This window comes from Rhodnius prolixus, unplaced genomic scaffold (genome assembly GCF_049639745.1).
Source record: "Rhodnius prolixus isolate KJV_2025 unplaced genomic scaffold, Rpr scaffold_9, whole genome shotgun sequence".
In the NCBI taxonomy this organism is placed as follows: domain Eukaryota; kingdom Metazoa; phylum Arthropoda; class Insecta; order Hemiptera; family Reduviidae; genus Rhodnius; species Rhodnius prolixus.
The window spans coordinates 7,672,313-7,687,769 of record NW_027411604.1 but is presented as its reverse complement, the minus strand read 5'-3'; the positions used below and the strand labels follow the sequence as shown (position 1 = coordinate 7,687,769).

The 15,457-nt window shown below is 33.4% G+C and overlaps 1 long non-coding RNA gene across 1 annotated transcript; it reads left to right on the top strand.

The window, feature by feature from the left end:
* The first annotated feature begins 8 nt into the window (after positions 1–8).
* On the top strand, positions 9–15,256 carry LOC141454220 (uncharacterized). The gene is made up of 3 exons (XR_012458584.1): positions 9–66; positions 831–907; positions 15,176–15,256. It is a non-coding gene; the product is annotated as an uncharacterized lncRNA (long non-coding RNA).
* The last annotated feature ends 201 nt before the right edge of the window (positions 15,257–15,457 follow it).

Below are 15,457 nucleotides of genomic sequence, written 5' to 3'. Positions count from 1 at the left end.
TCTGTTGCCCCCACTGCATATCTAGTTCATTCCGTGACGTGTATCTTCGACTTTCTTAATAAAATGGTAATTTTTAATTTATTATTTTTGAAATAAATTAAACAAATGTAGAATAATGATCATTGCCGTTCATTAAAGCGAGTCATAAGCTTTAAAATGATATAAGATTTATTATGTTTTATTTTCCATGTTTTTCCAAAATGTAAAACAAATATAGCTACTGGCTTTTTGACTCTAAAATGGTGACTTGGGAATTTAATAGATTTTAACTTAATATTCTTAATTATTTAATAATTAATCTGCAAGAAAAAAAATTATTTCTTCATTTTATTTCCTTTATTACTCTAACAGGGCTAAATGTTAATTTAATTTTTAATGGATTACACTGCAGAAAAAAGAATTTTACTGGAAGTAATATTTCAATGGTGACGTCATCTTTTTACTTAGCGTATGAAGACAACAGTAGAATTAATTTATTGAATTATTATATTAAGAGTATTAAATTTTTCCTTCGTTAAGTCACAAATGAAAATATCCGTTTTATTATAGAAGTAAATTATAATTTGTGGAATAACTTGAATCTGAAAAGCTTTTGTTTAAGTTTTGCTTTCATGTAACTCGATCCGATTTTCATCCAAATACAGAACTTGACTTTAATTTGCTGACTGACATCCTCGTTTATAATCTGCGAAGCTATTAATGAACCAAACTTTGAAGATTATGAACAAATTAGCTTTAAAGTAATAAAAATGCAAGACGGTTACTTATAATTTATCTTTAAAAATCATTATTGAAATCATTAAGAGCAATAAAATCTTTTTGAATTTCAGGTATGGCGCAGGGTTTTTATTTAGTGTTTTGTGCCAAAAAGTTCCAGTTTGCCAACCTTCCTGATTTTAAGTATAAGGTAAGAAAGTTGATTTTTACAACATTTTTGTGTTTTATGTTATGATACTTGAAGGTTTTGATTTTTGTTCTTTTATTCGATTTTTACATTTTTTCTACCCCTCTTTAGAGGAAGTGATAATTTTATTTGGTTTATCGATGGTTCTAATTTTTAAGGGTTTTAGTGAAAGTAAAGCTTAATGTATCTGTAAAAGGTATTAAATACCCTTTTAAATGCCTCTTTAATTTTCCATTTGTTTGGATTTATTTGTATTGGACTTTTAAGTTTTGTTTTTTTTAAACCTTAAATAATTAAGATTATTTCATGCAAGTGTTAAATGCATTAATCGGTTTAGTTTAATGCACTTCAGAAAGTCTTTTTATGAAGGGTAATATTTCATGTAAAACTGCATGAAGCTTGGTCGATTGACGTCATCTTTTCAGATTCAAGTGTTTTAATTGCAACAGTTAGTAAATATTCCATAGCTATTATTAAACGTTCAACATTCTTTGCATTTCCTTTACAATATTCACTAAGTGTATGCAGAATATTCTATCCACATTACTTTAACCTAACAAAAGGAAGTATTTATTATAGAGGTTATTTTTCAAATTATGATCTATCGTTTTAGATGTGTTTAGAGCTCTCGTGAATCGCTCTCATTTTGTTTTAACTAGAATAGCTTTAAAAAAATATTTATGAAACTCGCCCTTGTTCTTTATGGAGTGAGTATTCGTCAAAGTTGTCGCAATTAAGGGCCACTTCTCCTATAGTACTTCATACTATTTCATCCTGTACCTATATATTTCGTTTAGTGGAATCCCCTTGTAACTTAGCTATTAAAAATCCTCTTCACATGATTTTCTATTTATGAAATTATGAAATAGGCACTTATAGGGAGAAGAATGTGTTTATCTTTTAAATACCATTTCATTATAATGTAAGTGTCAGTGAGGATATTGATTTCATTCTGAACTCCAGATACAACTGTTTATACAGATCTTTAGCAACACTCGGATTACCATAGTCATATCAGGATTGGAAAGTCAATATTAAAAAAGTGAGAGTGGTAGTGCAATTAAGGCTGTACAATTTGTCCAAGGCAAGGTTCTATATTAATGACACCTGTTATGAATTTGATGAAAACAATCTTTTGTAACTCTTTTTCTCCTGATTCAGTTGTTCATTTCCTTTTTGAATGTACCTCACTTTTACTCATTAGAAGTCATTTTCTTCAAATCCGTCTTCAAATGATTCTTTAAATGATAAGTTTCTCAAGTTGTTAGATATAAATAGTGTGAATCAGATTAATGAAATTTACAGTTTTATCAGTACCAAGCTCTGAAGCTCAGAAGCTCTTTGCTCTTAGAGTGATAACTGCTGAGTAAATTATGTCTAACTAATTAAGTTATTTTCCACTTATGTATGTCAAGGAGTTATGTTTTAGTTTTCCACTTTGTTATTTCATAAAGAATAGTTTCATTTCCTTTATTTTATTACTGTATTAATTTTACTGTTTGTGCATTGTTGTTACAACTCCCAGCTAAAGGTATTTACCTATAAGAAAAATCTAAAAGTAAAAGTACCATTTTAATGGTTAGGTTTATATTTTTTTTGGATTTTTTATTTTTTGAAAATGGTTCTTAACATTTTCTGCACACTTCTGTTGTATGTAGTTTAGTATATAGTGCATAGTACTGGTAGAACTGTAACTTTTACTAGAATAATATTCTAAGCAAATTCGTTGTGGGCCATTTTTTAGCAAGGAATGAATGAAATATATTTTAAAATTCAGATTTGAAAAAAGTTTTATTTTGTTATGTAGAAGATTTTTATTTTATAAATAAGTCTTCCTCGTATAATACTCCGAAAACTATTAGAAGCATTTTTTTTTTTTTTTAAATATAATAGTATCTCTTTTATTCTACAAAACCTATTCTGTGACATTCAATGGAAATTCAATTTTCCAGGTTTTAACCATTTTTACTACAACGTTGACGATTAAAAATAGTAAAAAAAGTTCGCATAATAATAACAAAAAAAATGAAGTAAAAAGCTGTAACGGCATTCCTGTTGTATAATAACAAGGAAACGTTCAATAATGTTTAGAAGGGAGAGACATCTTGAAGCGTACAATAATATGCTGAAAGAATGCTGCAAGTAGAGTGTTGGTCATGACAATGGGAACATCTGGGGGCCACAGTTTAGACAGACAGCTTCCCATTTCTTGGAAACTGTAGGCCCCATTTTTATTCTTATTTCCCCTTTATAGGCTCTATTATTGATTTTAATCGGTAACAATAACAGAAATCATAGCGGCAAGATAGCACAATCTGCCGATGTCGGATTTTGTTCTTCTGATAGTTTCCTGTACAGTCCCAGGTATGATACTGGGTGAAATAGTTATTTATATTTATTTATATCTACTAACAGCTACAAAGCCGATATAGTTGAAGTCGTAAAGACAGATGTCGTACATGAAAGAGAAAAACTGTACTGTCACAAATAATTATGTTTTATTTTTGCCTTTTTTTTTATTAAAATACTGATCTTCTAATCTCATGCAACATGTCCTGCCCTTCAACCACTGAATCCTTCCAGCTTCTACAGCACCTGTCTACCAAATTTGTTTTTTTGCAATCACTGTACTAGCGCTGGAGAAATGAATGTTCATTCCGATTCATCTGAATCTCGAGTTAGATTTCAGTACAATCTACCTCTTCATTTAGAATCTTGAAAAACCAAACCGCAGATCATATTCTTAGTTGCTAGTCCTCAAGGGGATTCAAATTCTTCTCATTGATTTAGTACTGCCTTGGAATATTTGTGGACTTTATTTTGTCTTTAATGGTTGTTTTGTCTACCGTGTACAGATTCCAAATAATGGAAGCATTCTCCCGAGTTTAGGCCTGACAAGGCACTAATATTTAGATTTCAGGCTTTTGGAATCCTTGATTCAAACCCTTAGATTTAGTTTCCTTCCTACATTCTTCATCAATGTGCTCGTTGGAAGTTTTCTGTCCCATGAGCGCTCCAAACTCCATCGCTTCTTTAAATGAATCTGGTAATAATCGAACAGAAATTCGATTGTATTTATTGTAGAATTCAAGCTTAAGAATCATTCCTCAATTTTCTCCTAGCAGTCCGTTTGATTACAATCAATTTCATCCTACACCATTCCCCAATTAAGTTTTGTTTCCAAATGATCTCATTTCAAAGAGTTTCTAGATGTGCTGAAGCTCATTTATTATCCCTACAAACAAGAAGTAGCCTCTATTTCTCTCTTCTGAATAAAATTATTGGTTTTCTAGCAGTTTCTGATTTATTGGTCTCAATAGCTCTTCAAGAAGAAAAATTAATATTCGTAAAATAGCGCTCATTAGGCAAATCTATTGCAATCTTTTCTACCTAATGTGAGATTTCACTGAATAGTTTTCTATTATTTTTTACTACTGCAATTTTATGCGTTTTTCTCGTATGAAAAATTAAAAATATTTCCCTTAAAATTATTCTGGTTTTTCTTAGCTCATCCCTAGCGGGCACAAAAGGAACTAAACGTTTCCTGTTTTAGCCAATGGTCAGCATAGCAATTTTAAAAGTGAAATTTCACGAAAGTGCAAGCTCTCCCTTTCACCTCGACCTTTAAAAAGGTATTTTAAGTACCGCTTTAAGCTAACTTAATGGCTTATTATAACTAAGCCGAATGTTTACAAGCTGATCGTAAAGCTGCCTCTTGCTGAAACGACCAATTTTTAGAATTACTACTCTTGGTCCCATGATTGCTTCGGTCAAGCAAATACCGATATTGTCCACTGTCCGTCATTCTCAGTAGGCTTATTGTTTTCAGACAGTGACACCAGGGGTCAGCCGATTCACTGTTTCTGTTAGAATCAATAGGGATTGATTGTACATTTTTTGCAGCATCTCTCATTTAGAAATGAATGCGTTTTAGAAGTTTGAGAAAGCATGCATGCGCGTTAACAGGTTGCATAACTCTATAAAGAAAATCGCCGGGAAATTTGTTGTTTTGTGATGCACAAAAAATGTGCTTGTTTTGACTATAAAGTTTTGCCCATAAGATACCGATGTTTGAAAGTAAGAACACTTCCTGGAAAGGCACAAAACTTTTAAAGTAAACTCTGGAAAAGTAAATAAAAATATACAAAAAGGACACTGCTGATCTGCCCCGGATGTGTATTGGTGCCAAGAAAAGTGGGAAACAATACAATACTTTAGGCACCTACCTACCTGGGTTGAAAGGAAACACAAAACTATGATCACTTCTATTTTTAGGGTTTGTGGTTATTGTAGAATTGCTGCAGTCCCAAATTTAGTAGATTTATGGTTTACATGAAAGATCGTTATTATTATTATTTTTTTTTAATGATTTAAGGCGCGTCAACATATAAGGTTATTGGCGCCCGGAGCTTTTTTCAGTGCACTGCCGACCTCCGGACAGTGTTCTCTCGTTACAGACAACACTGTCCATCACCGGACAGTGTTGTCTGTAAGAAGCTCCTAGGAAGAGTAAATCTAAGGGTCAGCAGCTGGGGATTCGAACCCGGGACCTCCGCGTGGGAGTCCAGTTCACTAACCACATAGCTAATCCCTTCCCTGATTGTTATTATAATTTTAATTTTTTGATTTTTACTGGAAATATTCATTTTGAGTTATCCAAAGAACCACAAAAGTGTTTTCTTCCCCCAAACTTGGTTTTTATTTTGCGTCCGGCTGTCAGTGGATTGTGCAGTCTGTAATGCTAAAAAATTGTGGCAATTTCGCATTTATATCCAGTGTAGATACTCCTATTGGACCCGAACAGTAATGGGTGCGACAAAAACGACCAATGAAAAGTGCTGATTTAATGAATCAATTTCCTAGTATTTTTTTTTTTTTTTATTATTCGATAATAGTATTTTGGTGTTGCAGTCCTGTCAAAGTGCCATTTTGATTTAATATTTGCGCTAATTAAATTAAATATTTATTTAATAATTAAATAATATTTAATATGGAATAATATTAATCCGGTAGGACAGTTGTATAAGGGTTGATTGTCAAAAAGTGCACGCTGAAAAACACCCAACTTTGACCATTTTTTTCTCTTTTTCTATAAAAGATAAAATTCCCAAATTTTCTTTATAATGTAGGGCAAATCCTCCTTTGTAACTGAAATTTTTTTGCAACAACCCAGATCTAATAGTTTTCGAGAAAAAAGTTAGCAAATACTTGGAAAAAATCGGCATTTACAGAAAATGTTCTTGTTCTTCTTGTTGTTTACCTTTTTTTGTAAACAACTTAGCGCCTAAACGCGTGAACCGATTTTCATGAATGAGGTGTCATTCGATTCGGAATTTTATGTAGATGTGCCTTATGGGGGGTTTCGACGCTGTACATCGAATGCAAGAGGAGTTAGCCCCATATAATCAAGAAGTTTTTCCTTATATAATTTTAATCCAAACCTAAAATTCGTATCTCGTAATAGCATTCATGGCGAGTACTAGGTTGGCACGGACATCCGAATGGATAGTTCCAGAAACCTAAAGAAAGCAAGCGTTCAAATCTCTTCCAAACAGATCTTTGCATAACAACAAGTTTGTCCTGTTTTCTGTCCATGCTGAAACCACAAATCGGTCTAGGTGGAGCTCTATTTGCCGTCTTCCTGCACTTAACGGTAGAAAAGTTAATTTACTCTTTAAATGCTGAGTACAGTTTGAAATACTAATTCCTAATTCTATTTCTGATTTTTACAATATTAATTTTTAATAAATACCTAATTTACTACATAACCTTAAAAAACGGTATCTGCTAATTATTTGCACCATCAATTTAATAACTTCCATCAATATTTTATTTTTTAAAAAAACACCCTTTGAAGTGTAACTTACGCCTGATAGATCTATGAAAAATATCTTAAGTGGGAGAAGCAGTGATTATTGTCAGCTACTCTTGTTTTTTTACCGCCTTTAATTCATCATTAAAGTAATCAAGTCGGCGATTCTTGGTATACACTTAGATGGAGTACAATTTAGGGAGTGTAATAGCGAGAAGTGTTCAATTATAGGAGGCAGTGGATGTAACCTACAAGGACGGTTACATTCTTTAGTCACCTGTTCACCTTGTCTTCTTGGTCTTCCATCTCTCTGCCTAGAGTAATTAAATGAAGAAAAACTTTAATACATTATTACATATAGGCACGTATGTTTTGTTTGTAAACATTTTATTTATCTTTGTAATTTATTAAATTCTTAGCCTTTCTTTTTTTTGATTAAAGAAAGCAATTAATTGTCTATCTGAGTTATTTAGCGAAAATTATTATTATTATTATTATTTAATGATTTAAGGCGCGTCAACATCTAAGGTTATTGGCGCCCGGAACTTTTTTCAGGGCCCTGTTCTCTGTTACAGACAACACTGTCCATCACCGGACAGTAAACTGTAAGAAGCTCCTAAAATTATTACTGTCATCTCTCTCCTATAAGAAAGTTGGGAATCGCTTTCAAGTTTCGAAATTGAGCTCCCTTTATCCTGATAAAATACTTGAACGCTTAGTCTCTGTGTGTATGTGTACGAATAGAATATCTCGAAAATTAGAAGTTGAAGGAAGTTCGAATTCGGTATTCCGTTCTGGTTGTTTTCATCACTGCATGTCCAACATCATTAAAGCAATGTTACCAACCCATTGTCTTTAAAATTTCCTTCATACACAACTTACTCATGTGCGAGTGCATTCCGGCCCTTATATTTAAAACTTATTCCCATAAGTTTAGTGAAAAGGGGGTTTCAGTGAAGTATTTATTGTCTTTTTCCTGTAAAGTACATCTTTAGCATAAGTCTATCTTGTCTAACTACTAGGTCCTGAGTATCCTCACCAACCATTTATGCGGATTCTTCCCTCTGGACTCTAAATGCTGTCCCTTTCCTCTAGTCACAGCCTTTACAGAAGTTGGGGGGCCTCACTTATGGTAGAACACTATGTGTTCTGTGAACATAGTCTTGTCAGAGCCAATGTTGACAAGGGCTGCAGGTAGATGGGAAGACGCCTCTCTAGCAACAGTCCACCAGTTCTTCCCTACTAATGCATTTCCTCAGCTGTTCCAACTTGTCTGTGGACCTCCTTTCTGTGGAGAGCACCTCGCTAGACCCAAAAAGCATCTTTTACCACTAATATCAAGCCACACCATCAACTAATTGAAATCTAGAGGAAAACTAGGGCAAGCAAATAGTTAACTACTTCCCACCTCGCGTTGATTCCTAGCCTGTCTCTTCTCAAGATGTAGGAAAGACGTTCTGGACATATAAATTTAAGAGGACTAGTCTTTCATTAGTTTATGTTTGATGAACCCTGTGGCAGGTAAATGGAGTTCGCCGTAAGCGCTCGGTTTCCAGGTAGCTCCCAAAGTATTTCAAGTAGCGGAATGGAATGCAGTTCTACTTTGTAGTCGCTATTCATCTGACCATCTTTATATTTTCCAACACAATAAGTGAAGAATTCTTCCATCATCTTTTGTATAAATAACCTCTTTGGTACCTTAACTACCAAAAAAAAAAGTTACTATACCTTTTTAGCATTATGTAACTTGATCTCTTAAAATATATATGTCTTAAAAAGAGAATAGAATATTGCTGCCAAATCCTATACTTTAAAGATTATTACCTGTGATTGTGAGGTTTGTATGTATGTATACTTTGTCTGTATATAAAGGAAATGTGGGAACAGATTAAATCTTTTAAGTGAAGTATGCAAACACGTTGTATGTACAAAATATTTCGCATAATGTATAATACATACGTGTATACGCACATATGTACACACGACCAGGTAGTTGAAATATTTTTCCATTTGTCACTTCTTATAGAGCTTATAAATATTTATTTTATTTTATTTCCTTAAAAGATTTTTATTTTGTTGTTTGGAGAGGGGATGATGAAAAATTCCCCACTATGCTGAAGGAATTTTATACCTTACTAGCTGGGGGTCCATGCCTTCTTGATACTGCTTTTTTTTAAAAGTGTTTATTTATTTTTCTCCTTATTCTATCTTTAAATGAATACAAATTACGTACTTCTAAAACAAGAATGCAAAATTTGGTCAAACGCCAAGTCTCTTGACAGACACTTAGCGATGGATATCCGACAACTATGACACCTTTACAGAAGTTTGTTTGTTTGTTTACCTCCCACTTTTTTTTAATATCATTTCCTAAAATGTTGCAACGATTTCTTTTACCTTGGAGGAATTTCGTCTTAGTTTTCGTGTTACTTGGTTTTATTAGTTAATGTGTTATAATTGGAAGTAAATTTTCAATTTCAATTTCAATTTATTTTATTTGTTATTGGGGTAGTCCCCATACAAAGGAGCATGGTGGTGTTAAGATACAGATTAATCGCAGACAATTATAAACAAACCAAAAATCAAAAATTACAAATACAGAATTAATAATTACAGAATTAATAAATGAATTATCCTATGCAGACCAAAGTTACATATAAGTTTTTATACAACCATTCATATTTATATTGAAAGAAAATGCCTTAATTTCAAAATGGATGTCACATATTTATACAAAACCTGAGCTGAATCAACAGTGTCTGGGTTCAACAATTTTTCAATATGTTCCCCTACGTTATCAGAATAGTAATAATACTCTCTAATGGGTTTGTAAAATGGGCATTCAACAAGAATATGCACCAGGTCCTCTTTCTTTTGTAACCCACATAACCCACAATCCAACTGAGGATCTATTTTGCTTATTAATCTATCATGGGTTAACTTTATCGAGTATTTTCCACTTGTCCTAAGTTGGAATAATAATTTGCTATAATTAAACGGCATTTGGTAAGTTAGGTACAACTGTGTTTCACTTGAGGGGTTAAAAACATTTACATAGAAGCTATTATACCTAGACTGTTGAATACTTGTATTATCCAAATTAGTTAAATACTCTCGGTACAACTTTAAAATTTCTGGGATTTTCTTTTTTAAATTAAAGGCATCTTCAATGTATACTATACCAGATCGGTTAATTGGTTGCAGGAGATCTTTTAACTGCGCTGCCCAGTTGAATCGCGAGTCTGAGCTAAACAACGAAATACTCAATAACTTCCGGTAACATATTCTGGGTAATCTTTGATCGCTCATTTCCAAAATATTCAACAACCAATTTAGACTTAGCTTCAAGATTCTGTAAGTTATATGTAGTTGTCCCGTTTCCGAACGAATCATATAATTCGGGGTACTTTTTGTAAGTTGAAAATGCCGCTTGTACAAATATAGCGATTCTTTTTCTATTTCATTAATATATCGGAGACCCCATATTTGAACTCCATAAAGCAGCACGCTAGAGATTAAAGCTTCATTAAGTCTCTTCTTAGAGGCCCAGGAGGAGAGCCTAGATTTCAAACAAATGTTCAAAACCGAACCCGCCGCCATACGAGCCTTTGAGATTGCCAATTGGAAGTAAATTTATCTAATTTTGAAGAAAATTTATTAACGGAAAGTACGTCTTCATTTAATAGATTTTTCAACTATTAGCGCTTTTTCAAAATGATTTTCTTCATCCTGTATAATGGTAGTAACAAGTGAAAGTGATCAGTTAATACCTTGAACATTGTACCTGGTTCACGCCATATCTACAGGGTGATCCATTTAAAACGCACCAATCGCTAATAACTTTTTAGGAAAGCAGAAATCCGGAAAAACCCATTAAATAAACTATATGTTTTTTTTGGTCTAGTTTTCAAATTTTCCACCCCCCCCCCCGTTGCTGTATCTTCATTTTTGGCGGAGTTAAGGCCAAAAAACTGATCGGGGTGTCATAAGGACCACTGGTTTTGACAATAATTATGAAAACTACATAAAACATTGTGAAAAATGACGTTCACCCCGTTTCAATATCCCTAATATTTATCGAGATATTTAAGATCAAAGTTACAATTTTATCTTATTCATGATCGGTTTTCAATATTAATTTTCCACCAGAAATACACGTTTTGGGAGGCCCTCTGACTGCAAAAAAATGTAATGTAATGGTTTTGGGAGAATCAGGATAAATTTGTTTCATCATCAAATAAATGTAAATAAATGTTAATGTACCCCGTATGCAAGACTTCTTGACCTATGATTATGGTAAGAATATCTTGCCAGGGTGTTGGCCTAGAAGTAAAGAGCGTGGTTTTGTAAGTGGGAGATCCACAGTTCGAATGCTTACGCAGTCATTGATTAAGACTATAAGACGATATGAGGCAGGTGTTGTTGGCGTAGTGGCTGTGAAGCGTAAGCGTGGATCTGAAAGAAGAAGATCCTCAATGTAGACTTTAGTTGAAATATTAATTGTAAATGCTTCTGCCTCCGGCCGCGGCACCTAATTGGACGTTATATCCCACATGAAAAACAAAATGGCGTGTACCATAAGAAAAAAAATAAGTGATTTTGAATTATTATTGTTTTGTCTACAGAAAAATTATAATAATAAATAACATGTTGAGAAAGAATGTAAATTAGTTAGGAATTTAGTAGAATTTATAAAGTTTTCAGACCACAACCACGCCCCTAAAATAAAGAATGCGTTGCAACTGTCAGGTCAGCTGCCCTTCTGTAAACATCTTTCCCTTTTCTTGTCCTACTGCACCCTTCCATTACTACAATAGACGATCATCCCCTGTCCACCACTTTCCAAACCAACTAACACCCATCCTATTTTCTGCTAGTAGAACACATTCACTACCTGGACAACAGATACCTTCCCTTTCAATAGGTCGTCCCCAATTCTAGGCCACTAGTCGCCTCCATCTAACAGTTCTCAAACCGTATAATACATCCCAATTCTCTATTTATTATTATACCAAAAATACCTCGCATTTATTTGCTAAGTTAGTTTTGAAGAAAGTGATTTTTTTTTTTTGATTGGTGATTGTATTATTTGAAGGGCACATTTTGACGTAGGGTAGCCCTATATCCTCTCTATTGTGAAGCCCTTTGGGCCGCTCAAGTGAATTACCAAGGCAACCGTGACGTTAATTTATTACAGAACATGTGATTAAACTACTTGAATCAGAATTAACTATACAATTATAATAGTTACCTTTGCTTCAAAGGTTCTCACGTTAAATGCCCTAAAATTGCTTTGTAATTGTTGTTTTTCAAATTATTGACGAAATATACATAAGCTTCGATATCCAATCGGTAGTTCGACGTAAAGCCCGCCTGCAAAAAAATAGGCATACTACACATTAGCTTCCTTGGAGCATACCTATTTGTCTATCTTCCTAGTGTTTCCTATTTCGCACCAGCTTGCACTTTTCCCAGATTTAAGACAAAGGGAGATCTAGTTGCCAGTTTTCCTTCATCTTTCTATTTTATTAAAGACCTCCCCATTCGACGAGAGTTCTTCCGAGAGTCTCAGTTTGGCAGTCTGTAGTAATTCGCCTACTAATTGTTTCTTCTATCATCACATGCAGAAAATATCAGTCAGTATTTATGAACGTCGTCTTTTGAGCTAATTTTCCAGTGCAGGCTAAGTCAAGTGAGAATTTAGTTTCTAGGGGGGATGGCTACTTTTCAATTACTGCAAAAAATAAAATCCAAAACCTAATGAATGATTTTTGGTGAATATCGAGGTGCGGTCATCAATAAATACAACTTTTTTGCTTTATACCAACGTTTCGGTAATTTTTACTACCTTCTTCAGGATATTATACAAAAGTTTGTGAAGTTTAATGTAGGCTTTTATCATCATAACTTTTATGATAACTGTTATGTTCAACAATAGTTGTTTTTATTGATGACCGCACCTCGATATTCCCCAAAATTCATCCATCAACAACGGTCGAAATAAACCAAAAACCATCATTCAAAACCTAATCTCCGCCTTCTGCAGCATCCCAACTCTCTCATTGGCTAGCATTTATCTTTAACTCTTCGCCGAAAATTCCAATTGTTGACTGAGAAGGCGATCTCCTCGTGATTTCCTCGTTGTTTTTGTCCAATATTTGTGGTAAATCAACTCGTCATTTGTGCGGTTATCTGTTTGACTTCTTGCAGGACAATTGCGCCTCCAGTTGTAAATTCCAATAAAAGTAAAAAATAAAAAATTACAATCCACTTCTAATTATTATGTTTTACATTATACATAAATGGTAGCCTTAATAATAAACTTAGTAATCTTACTAACATCAATACCACTTGCATAATTAGCTATGCATTATTAAATATACTTTAAAAGCCCGTCAGCAGCTTCTAGGCCGCCATATTTATTTAATGTTACCAATCTTTTAGAGCATTTTAATGCAGCTTCATGTCTCAGATATTATGTAACGGTTTAATAACATAAACCTATTTTTTATATTGTAAACTTCATGTATGCAGTAATAGTTGAGAAAATTTACAGTATACATATTTGTTCATAAATTCAAAAAATAATTACAAAAACGGTACATATTTTGATTAAAATAAAATTATATATGTATAATTTTATATATATTTAAAAAGAGAGAGAGAATGGGCGATCGTACGGTCCAAGTATTTAAGTAATTTGTATCCGGTGTTTAATTTTCACTCCCTTGAAATGTGCAACAATGTTTTCATTGCCATCTCTATCTTCCGTGCGCTTCTTTGTTTAAAGTTAATAAAGCCGTGGGAAGCCTTCTTATTGTATAATTATTGTGAATTAAACCGTTATTGTTGCTGTGATTTACGTAGTTGTACGACTTTTCTACATTATATTGTCTACTACATCCGGTTTTTCTTCTTTCTCTACTTCCGTATTGCGAACTAACAAAATAAGAAATAAATTTGGCGGGAACATTCAAACGACTTCCTGTTACAGTAATAATGGCCGTATTTATTTGGATATAGGTCAAAATATAGGAATATTTGAGATTAATTTCCTAGGATGAAATCAAAATTATCCTAATTAAATAAGTAATGTTAAGTAGAACGATTCATCCTAAAAGTGCTACAAGCGGAAGTATTATTAACGCACCAAATTTATGGTTTTTGATAGAATTTTTATGGATTTGAGCGATGGGGAAACAAGTCAGTTACTATCAATCGAGGCTACTTTGGCCCTTAAACAGTTATTTAGGTCGAACACCCCAAAATAAATTATTTTTTTTCTTTTTGGTATTGCATTCAAAATAAAAGAAAATTAGAAATTAACTGGGAGCTTATGCATTGCTCCCAGTTAACTAGGGACGCAAGAGCTTTTACAAAAAAGAAAAGAGCTTTGAATTCTGTGCAAAATGAAATCATGCTCGTACTGAGAGGTCTGAATCTCTATCTAAGGTAAAAACGGCATTGCACAAGGGTTGAGAGCTTCTATTTGTGTGCGTAATTCCCCAATCTCTAATGTGGAGATAGTCACTGCAAGCGACTTTTTCTGCAATCTCTGGGGGGCTTGAGATTACAGAGCATTCTGTGCTCATTCAAAAATCTTGCACCTTCTTCACGTATGCATTGCTCCCAGTTAACTAGGGACGCAAGAGCTTTTACAAGAAAGAAAAGAGCTTTGAATTCTGTGCGAAATGAAATCATGCTCGTACTAAGGTCTGAATCTCTATCTAAGGTAAAAAACGTGCATTGCCCAAGGGTTGAGAGCTCTCTAATGCGGAGACCAAACATGTACCAACCACTTATCATTTGGCTGACTTCCACCAACCCTCTTCGTATAAAATACTTGGCAGTTCTATTTGTTAAGATAAAGGAAACAACCCACCAAATAATATTCTTATTGTATTTTATTAAAATTTCGAGTTTTTATAGTTAATGGCAATTTTATATTTTTCACAAGTATAAACGTTGAACGCACCGTAATAGAGATTTGGTTTGACGTGTACTCGTATACACGTCAAACACGCTTAACTGGTTAAATAATTTTGTTTGGTTTAAATTAGTTTCTCATATTTTCTGGATTAAAAAAAACAAATGACAGTAATCTTTTTACTGCAAAACTAATACAATCTCTATCTTGACAATTAGACATTAACCTTGCCGAAGAATTCTTCTGGATCTAGTCTTCCTAACTAGTATAGGAGTGAACCAATGTGACGAATTTGTCTTTCAGGTAGTGTCCACTTGTTTGCAAGCGGTAGTACATAATTCCATGATACTAACCGTGCACAGCTTTCTTGATTTATCGGATTTGTGTCATTAACGAATTTGCTCGATTCAGGTTTGCCAAGGTGCTGTATTAGACGGGTCTTTTTTTTTTAAATTAGAATAGGCTTTTTAAAATAAATGTACTCCCCAGAAATAGTAATGCCCATTCAGACTGGTATTCTAATGAATTTCAGAGTAACAACCATCTTGAAGATATTCTCAGTTTTTAAAACAGAAATAGGATAGAAAGCTTTACTATTATGGATAATGGCCGTACAAAACATACATGCTTTATCAGGTATGTATGTTAGTGTAGTTCTGTCTGTCCGTATTTAGACATACGGGATCTTTTGACCTTTTAGATTGATCTAGTCGACCTCACACTAGTTCTTTAATAAGAGTTAAAGAATTAATTATTATTTTGTCGATAAAATTTTATTCTGAAACGTAGTTTATAACAGCTGTATAAAATTGAG